The following is a 9,038-nucleotide window of genomic DNA, read 5'->3' as shown; positions in this document are numbered from 1 at the left end:
TTTTCTCTGAGTGGGTCGCTCTGTTAGGTTAGGTTCAGATGATTTAGTACACCTTTTACCGTCCGTTGTGGCAACTGGAGAAGCCGTGGTGCTGAATCGTAGCTATTTGGGGATACTACTTAGCTACTACGTAGCTACTTTGTTTTTCCAATATATATATCAGCTTTCAAATTTAAGCTGAATGTTACTCACTTTATGCCATAAATGTAAGCTTGAATGAGACTTGTACACCTGATTAGTCCAGCAATTATTCTTCAGATTTGTGTAAATTGTTACAAGTAAAGTTTCTGAATCTGAATCTGTATCAAGTCGCAGTTTACATTTGGTCAGGTCTACATCAGATGGTAATGCAAATTCCTAGAGGTACTTATACAATAGTCTAAGCCGAGTAGTGGCTTACGAGTCTACGGGTTTTGATTTTATTGGATGAGCCATAATGGAATATTATAATAATTTTTAATTATATAATCAATGTAGATACGTGGGTGTTCTTGCATGATAGTCTGATGATAGGTGGAATTACTAGTGTCCAGTTCACTTTGCCTCAGTTCAAGTTGATCTACAAGGTTTTATTGAAGTTCTTGATGTATTATTTCTCTCAGACTGTTTGTAGGCAATCCAAGGTGATGAGCAACGCCTCTGATAGTGTTGAAAGAGAAGATTTTCGTGTTTATTGGGAATAGTTGGCCGAGCTGCCGCTAGGTGGCAGCACCATGCAGGGGGCTTCTGTTGACAGCCTAGCGGGACTCGTCAAGGAGCCTCGCAGAGGAGGATTATTATGTATAATAATATATAATATATATGTAGAATAAAGAGGCCCACACAGGGATATTTAATATGTTTGCTGGTTATTCAGAAAGCGGTTATATACTGTGGCCGGTTAACCTTTTATTTTTATTATATATACAGGAGTTCTTACAATCTTGAGCAGCCACTAGTACGCGTAGCGTTTCGGCCAAGTTCTTAATCCTATGTTCCCCGGAATACGACGCTGCCAAATACAATGGAGGGTGTCAATACTAATACAATACCTCATACAATTCTACTTGTATTGCATAGTTAATTTATTTCTAAAGGTATCACGTTCACAAAAGTAATTCCCCGTTGTTAGATTTACACTCTGGACATTACACATTACTACATTTTCCCCTCTTACCCTTACCAAAGCTTAATATACAAGGTTAACCTCACGATGTTAAACTTCATGTTAGTAAAGTAAAGTAAAGTAAATTTTATTCATGAAAGTACATACATAGTTGATTTACAAACATAATGTTGCATTTATAGATAGAGGTAGTACATACAATACCTAAAGCCACTAGTACGCATAGCGTTTCGGGCAAGTTATTTTTAATTCTACAATCTTCCTTGATCGAGGGACATTTAAACCCCATTGGCCAAAACTTATCGATCCTGTTGCTTCATATTCTCTCCCATAAATACACTTGAAGGATTAGTTTGCTGATATAAGTACTATCATGCAAGAGGAGCCACACATCTATGGATCATCCGTTAAAATCAGCAGACTTCTATATGTTACTACTGCTCGGCTTATACTCGGTTACAAGTATCTCTGGGAATTCTCATTGTCTGCTGATGTAGACCTGACCAAATGTAAACTGTGTCAACAAAATTATTCGCACACCCTCCGTCACTATGTGATGGAGTGCGAAAAGATACGTGAATTTAGAGACAATTCTATAATATATGTTCCAGAGATGTGTAAATATTTCATTCAAAATGATCTGCTACCAGAAATCTTAGCTCAATATCCCGTTTGCTAACTGTAGGTAGTAACTAAGTGATTGTAACCTATCCACCGCTGCCCACTGGATGGGGGGGGCGGTGTGCAGGACAAACATATCAATTGTGACACTAGCTCTCCACATATGTCAGTTGCTTAATTTAGAAACTGTACTTGTGGTCGATCTCGAACCCATTGATGATGTGACGATGTGTATTGAATTTTGTAACTAGCTCATCAAGATTGTAACTTGCTTAGCTAAATGAATTGTGGGGTTCAGTCCCTGAGCCCAATATGTGCCTCTGCAACCCTTTCCACTACCGCCCACAAGATGGGTATGAGGTGCATAATATTGAACTAAACTAATTGATATAAATATACGACGCTTTTCCTCGAGTTTGAATCACTGGAAAGGTAATCAAATCGTTTGAAATATGAGGATACGAACCCAGGCCAAATCGCTCGCGAATAGCCGGGGGAGTGTTTTACGATTTCGCTATAGAGACTTTTGTTTTAATATCAAGGCATTCCCTGGAACACTAAACTAATTAAGCTTTTAAACAATCCAGTTCTAATTAGGTCAATTAGCTTATGTTGTTTAATTCAACATAACCATTAATTTATCATTATAATTATTAATTCCCATCATAACGATTAAGTATAACTTGCAGTACAGAAATTGTTTCAATACAGAAATTCAGTTTCAGATAAACTCGTGGTACAGTAAACAAAAATTCTTTGTTTAGTAAATTCTTTTGTAGTAAACAAAAATTATTTTGTTTACGACTCACAGTCGAGGATCCCCGGGTTCGATTCCCGGGACTGACAGAAATGGTTGGACACGTTTTCTTTCACCTAATGCATCTGTTCGCCTATCAGTAAATAGGTACCCGGGAGTTAGTCAACTGTTGTAGAGTTTCGTCCTGGGAAAGGGTCAGTTGTCCGACCTTGCAAGAACCCTGATACAAGTCTACAGTGTGTATATATATATATATATATATATATATATATATATATATATATATATATATATATACATATATATATATATATATATATATATATATATATATATATATATATATATATATATATATATATATATATATATATATATATATATATATATATATAATGGCTTCCTGTCCTCCAGCGAAATGAATGATATAAAGGAGGATTATTTAGTGATGAAATAAACGTAGAATATAAGTACTTTGCAAGTAGTCTAGTCCTAAGCCTCCGTGGCACAATTGGTTAGCGCGTTCGGCTGTTAACCGAAAGGTTGGTGGTTCGAGCCCACCCGGGGGCGTAGTTTTTCTTCGTTTTCTTTTGTTTTTTAATTACATTGTAATTAAACATTGTGTAATTTTTGTTTGCTCCAATTAATAGATCCCAGAAATTAAATAATGCTATATAGCAGTCTTAATTAACATTTTAGAACTGATATATATATATATAATATGTTGTTGAATATGACCGAAAAGGTAAGATTAATAATTCTAACACGAATTTTCTCAATATTTCTTATATTATTCATCACTGTCGATGGTAATTGAAATATCAATTCTCCAAAATTCATTTTTATTTATTGTCTGGCGCCTGAACGCGTTTCGCAATTTCTTATTATATAAATTATAAGAATAGGTAAGCCTTGGCAAAGCCAGGCACCTTGTGAGGAGGTACAAAGCATCGTGGGCATCCAAAGCCCCTATTCTTCCCTCCATCCTTCTCAGGTCGTTCAGCTTGTCTTCAAGGATTAGCTCAATAGCATTCGAGCCCAGAGGTGCCCCTAGCAGCACACTGTTGGTGGGAGCGATCACTGGGGCTCCTGGCAACACGGTTCGTACTGTATCTATGATTGGTTGGCTGGATGAGATGATTTCACACTTTGATGGGTTTAGGGTGAGTCCTACCTCCTCTCCCTTACATTTCACTAGCTGTGAAATTCCTAGGAGACCCTAGAAGGGATTCCTGTGTCCCTGCCAGGGTGCCATCGTCCAGGAACCAGATGTGGAGTTCGTTGGACAACCTGCTTGTGACCTCTTTAGCTGCCATGCAGAAAAGGAAAGGGGCAAGTGGGTCTCTCCCTGCTGGACACCTGCGGAAACAACTTCATGTTCCCCAAACAACAGTGTCGAATCCCTACTGTACCCTGCTGAAACCAATTGGAGTAGACAAGGAAAGGGGGAGGGGCCTGTAGCTGAGTGAACAGCGCTTGTGACTCGTAATCCTAAGGTGCTGGTTCGATCCCTGGCGATGGAGGAAAGCAAATGCGCAGAATTTCTTTCACCCTGATGCCCCTGTTACCTAGCAGTAAATAGGTACCTGGGAGTTAGACAGCTGTTACGGGCTGCTTCCTAGGTGTGTGTGTGTGTGTGTGTGTGTGTGTGTGTGTGTGTGTGTGTGTGTGTGTGTGTGTGTGTGTGTGTGTGTGTGTGTGTGTGTGTGTGTGTGTGTGTGTGGCCGAAAGAGCAGAGCTCAACCCCCGTAAGCACAACTAGGTGAATACAATCAGCTGTGTACGGACATGTACACATAATCAGTTACATGAGCGTATACACACATAATTAGCTTTATGTCTTATCTTTTTTTATTGATATTCATTTTATAATAATATTTGTATTATTGTTTTTATTATTTTTTATTTTTATTTTATGTTTAATCAAACTTGGATATTTTGGATTTGTTTTCTCGGTGTAAAGAGTATGGTTCATGTTATTAATCGCGTCAGCATCTTCTCTAATCTTAAAGAAGCAGGACTGGCACGTTTCCTTTCACCTAATGCTGCTGTTCACCTTGCTCTTAAATATGTAGGTTGCCGCGAGTTTATCCGTATTGTTTAAGGCCGTAACACCAGCTTGCTAACCAACAAACAAACACACTTTAGTCCTGAACTTCCCCGACCATCCAAGTGGTTGGGCACCATTCCTTTCCACCGTCCCATCCCAAATCCTTATCCTGACCCCCTCCCAGTGCTATATAGTCGTAATGGCTTGGCACTTCCCCCTGATAGTTCCCTTCCCTTCCCTGAACACACTGCATGACTAAATATTTTGCTAGTATACACCGGAGACCACTAGAGATGATGGACCTTAGGTAAATTCAGGTATACATATATTCATTAAACCAAATTTATTGTGGGTAATTGTTTCAGACATATTTACATTATGTACCTGAAAGCCACTATCTCCCAAGTGGCCTCGCCGGGGACAGGAAGCCGGTGGCTTGCTGAAGGTTCTTCCATTGTTCCTGAGGATTTTTTTTTTTCTATCTGGATTTATAAACTTAAGTAATGCCTTGGCATTTACAGCTTCAGCGGGTAGGTGGTTCCATGGTCTTATAACCCTGTAGGTGAAAGAGCATTATACAATACATAACAGGAAGGAAAACACGTCTTAAACATATAATAATTTAAGTTATATATTTTGGTTCCTAGTTATTGAAACTAATATTTAAAAAAAAAAAGTGAAATTATCAAAATTATTATAGTTACCGTTTCAGAAATTCTCTGAAGGTGTTTAAAGAAAACGTACATTTGTTTCACCGTAAACTGCATCAATAGACGGGGAAATCTTCTATGTACAATATTCATTTATTTTTATTCTTTTATTTATATGCAAAAAGGCACATTGGGTCGTGAGAGTACATAAGTGGTGTTCTTACAGTCTTGCAAAGCCACTAACACCTATAGCGTTTCGGGCAGTTCAATAGCGTATTCATGTTATGGATAGAAAATAGTTAATTGTGCCTACAGGCAGTGATTGACTTAGTCCTTGAGGGGCCCCTGGAACACTTCAAACTCAGGGGAAGGGAGACGTCCCTCAAGAATTCAATTTATTTCTTTATTATGCACCCCATACCCATTCCGTGGGCGGTAGTGTAAGGAGTTACAGAGGCACATAATAGGCTCAGGGACTGAACCCCACAATTCATTTAGCTAAGCAAGTTACAATCTTGATGAGCTAGTTACAAAATTCAATATAAGTCGTCACATCAACAATGGGTTCGAGATCGACCACAAGTACAATTTCTAAATTAAGCAACTGACATATGTGAAGAGCTAGTGTCACAATTGATATGTTTGTCCTGCAAATCACCAAATTTACAAATCGCACATTACACAGGTATTTGGAATCGACAATTCATACATCACCGGTGTCCGTATTTCTCGGCATCAAAGACACCAATTTTTCTTAAATAAGTTTAAAAAAAAAGGACCGTGCATTTTTAAATAATCAGACTAATTTTACATTTATGTTTTTTTATATATAATCAGACTAATTTTACATTTATGTTTTTTATATAAAGGAAGTCTGGTGGGCCCCCCTCTGGAAGGAGGGCCCGGGGGCAATTGGTAGCAGTCTTTCTTGTAAACATATGTTGTTAAATATGACCGAAAGGGTAAGATTAATGATTCTAACACGATTCTTCTCAATATATCTTACTTTTTTCTTCACTGTCGAGGGTAATTGAAAAATTAACTCTCCAAAGTTCATCTTCACATTTTTATTTTTGGTCTGACGTCTAGAAGCGTTTCACAAGAGACTTCTCACATTTTCAAAGACAAATTTTTATGTACTCCGTTTCATGATTATATTTGCTTTTGGGTGAGGTGATAAAACACAAACCATCCGGTAATCATTGGGTAAAGATAATTTTACATATTCAGAACACGAATTATTGCGTATTTTCTCTTAAGAAAATACGCAAGAGCAAGAAAAGAATGTGTGATTACGTTGGCGCGTGAATTATGGACACGGGAATGGAACTGATGGCAGGGTTGAAGGGATCGTAGGGAAGAGAGAGAGAGAGAGGGGGGGAGAAGAAAGGGGGAGAAGAGGGGGGAAAAGGGGGGAAGGGGGAGGGATAAATGAGAAGGGGTAAAGCAGGAAGTGGGAGAGCGGCTCCCTTAAACAGCTTTATTGTGATGGATCAGCCCCAAGGGTGTCGGCCCCTAATTATATCATGATGAGTCCAGACGCTCGCCGACAAACAAGAAGGGGCTGGTGGTTTTTGCCTGTCTGTCTCTGTCTGTCTGTCTGTCTGTCTGTCTGTCTGTCTGTCTGTCTGTCTGTCTGTCTGTCTGTCTGTCTGTCTGTCTGTCTGTCTGTCTGTCTGTGTCCTTACCTAATAGTGTCTGTGGGAGTGAGGTTTATGCTCTACTTTCTAGCTCTGTTGGACCCGCTGCGATACAACTTAACTCTGTCGACGTTTCAAATTCTTGGTCGAATTTGGCCTTTCAAGTTGTGGAGGGAGGTGGTCTTCACAACTTTCTTCTTTTTTCGGTGTATTCCACTTGTTGACCACCCGTGCTGGGTATGAGTATTTCCTCATATTCCTTTGCCTACTTTGCGTTTCCAGTTTCAACCTGTGTCCTTTTTCTCTGCTTTCACTTTAGTCGTTGTGAGTTTGTGTATGCGTGTGGGTGGTGGTGTGTGGGTGTGTGTGGGTGTGTGTGTGTGTGGGGGGGGTGGGGGGGGTGTGTGTGTGTGTGTGTGCTGTTGTGTGGGTGTTTTATGGTAAAACTGATTTAAACTTCTGTGAAATGTGTGTTCTCAATGTTGTCAGTTTTAAAGTTTGACTTTATGTATAATCTTTCATCTAACGCATTTTCTGTGTCTTCTCTTCTGTTCCGTTCTCTTCTCTTCTCTTCTCTTCTCTGTCTCTGTGTGTGTGTGTCTCTCTCTCTCTCTCTCTCTCTCTCTCTCTCTCTCTCTCTCTCTCTCTCTCTCTCTCTCTCTCTCTCTCTCTCTCTCTCTCTCTCTCTCTCTCTCTCTCTCTCTCTCTCTCTCTCTCTCTCTCTCTCTCTCTCTCTCTCTCTCTCTCTCTCTCTCTCTCTCTCTCTCTCTCTCTCTCTCTCTCTCTCTCTCTCTCTCTCTCTCTCACCCTCACCCGTCGCGTCGAGTTAAGGCAGTGATGATAGAGACGGTGCCGGAGAAGGTAGAACCGGAAGAGGAGTAGATGGAGAAGTAGGAGGATGGGCAGCATCATCATGGAGGGGGAGTTGACGATAAAAGCTGTCAAGATGGGGACAAGTCAAGCTATAGTAGAGGGAAGGGATTATCTCATAATACCTTTTTACAACCGTAATTCAGCACCTAGCATCCTTAACACAGTCTCTGACAGCCCCCCCTGACAGCCTCCCTGACAGCCCCCCTGACAGCCCCCCTGACAGCCCCCTAACGCTTTATAGGGTTAATATGGCCTCTTGGACACACGACACTGACTCTTACAACCCACCCTTTATTTATGGAAAGTTTCTGGGAGTTAAAGTACTTCTAATTTGTAATGTAGAACAGTGGGCTTCGTTCTTGACTCACAATCTGGGATCTTGGTACACTTCCGGGCGGGACAGGAAGGGTTGGGGATGTTTTCCTTCACCTAATGCACCTGTTCACCTAGCAGTTAATGGGTGTGTGGGTTTGAAGTCTGGGAGGGTCAGCAGTTCGAGCATGGAGGACTTTTATATATATTTATATATATATATATATATATATATATATATATATATATATATATATATATATATATATATATATATATATATATATATATATATATATATATATATATATATATATATATATATATATATAAAACCTGGCTTCCTGTATGTATGTTACTTCCTGTATGAATAACCTGGTTTCCTGTCCCCCGACATAATGAACTAATATTATTATAATAACTGGAAAAAAATTATTTTTACACAAGTCTACCCTTTCAAATAGTGTGTTTATTCGTTTTCTTTCGCTGATCAATTTTCTTCTTCATTGTAATGAGAAACTTCTTTATTTTGTGTATTTATATATACAAGCTGGATCAATATATTCTTAACGTTTATTTGAATTGTTATATTTCTAGAACTGTGTCCTGAGGTCAACTGAGCACAGCGTCTTCCACCAGCGCTCAATGTGAAGTGAGCGCCTTGGCCGCCAGTCTGACAGGTAAAGTGCATTTACAGGTGTAGAATATACCCATACTGTGGGCGGTAGTGGACCCCTTATACCCATACTGTGGGCGGTAGTGGACCCCTTATACCCATACTGTGGGCGGTAGTGGACCCCATATACCCATACTGTGGGCGGTAGTGGACCCCTTATACCCATACTGTGGGCGGTAGTGAAAAAGGTTTCAGACGCACATAATGTACTCAGGAATTGATCGCCAGAATTCATTTAGCGAAGGAAGTGATGAACCAGTTACACAGATTAAGATGCATATCAACAATGGGTGTCGAGAGGAGCTACAAGTACGGTCTCTATAAGCTAAGTAACATACATGTGGAGTGAGTTAT

At 39.6% G+C, this 9,038-nt stretch overlaps 1 non-coding gene across 1 annotated transcript; it reads left to right on the top strand.

The window, feature by feature from the left end:
- Positions 1 to 2,979: 2,979 nt before the first annotated feature.
- On the top strand, positions 2,980 to 3,053 carry TRNAN-GUU (transfer RNA asparagine (anticodon GUU)). Its single transcript has one exon. It is a non-coding gene; the product is annotated as a tRNA-Asn (tRNA).
- Positions 3,054 to 9,038: the final 5,985 nt, after the last annotated feature.

The sequence above is a fragment of the Procambarus clarkii genome, chromosome 31, assembly GCF_040958095.1.
Source record: "Procambarus clarkii isolate CNS0578487 chromosome 31, FALCON_Pclarkii_2.0, whole genome shotgun sequence".
NCBI classification, from domain to species: domain Eukaryota; kingdom Metazoa; phylum Arthropoda; class Malacostraca; order Decapoda; family Cambaridae; genus Procambarus; species Procambarus clarkii.
This window is presented reverse-complemented; position numbering and strand designations above follow the sequence as displayed.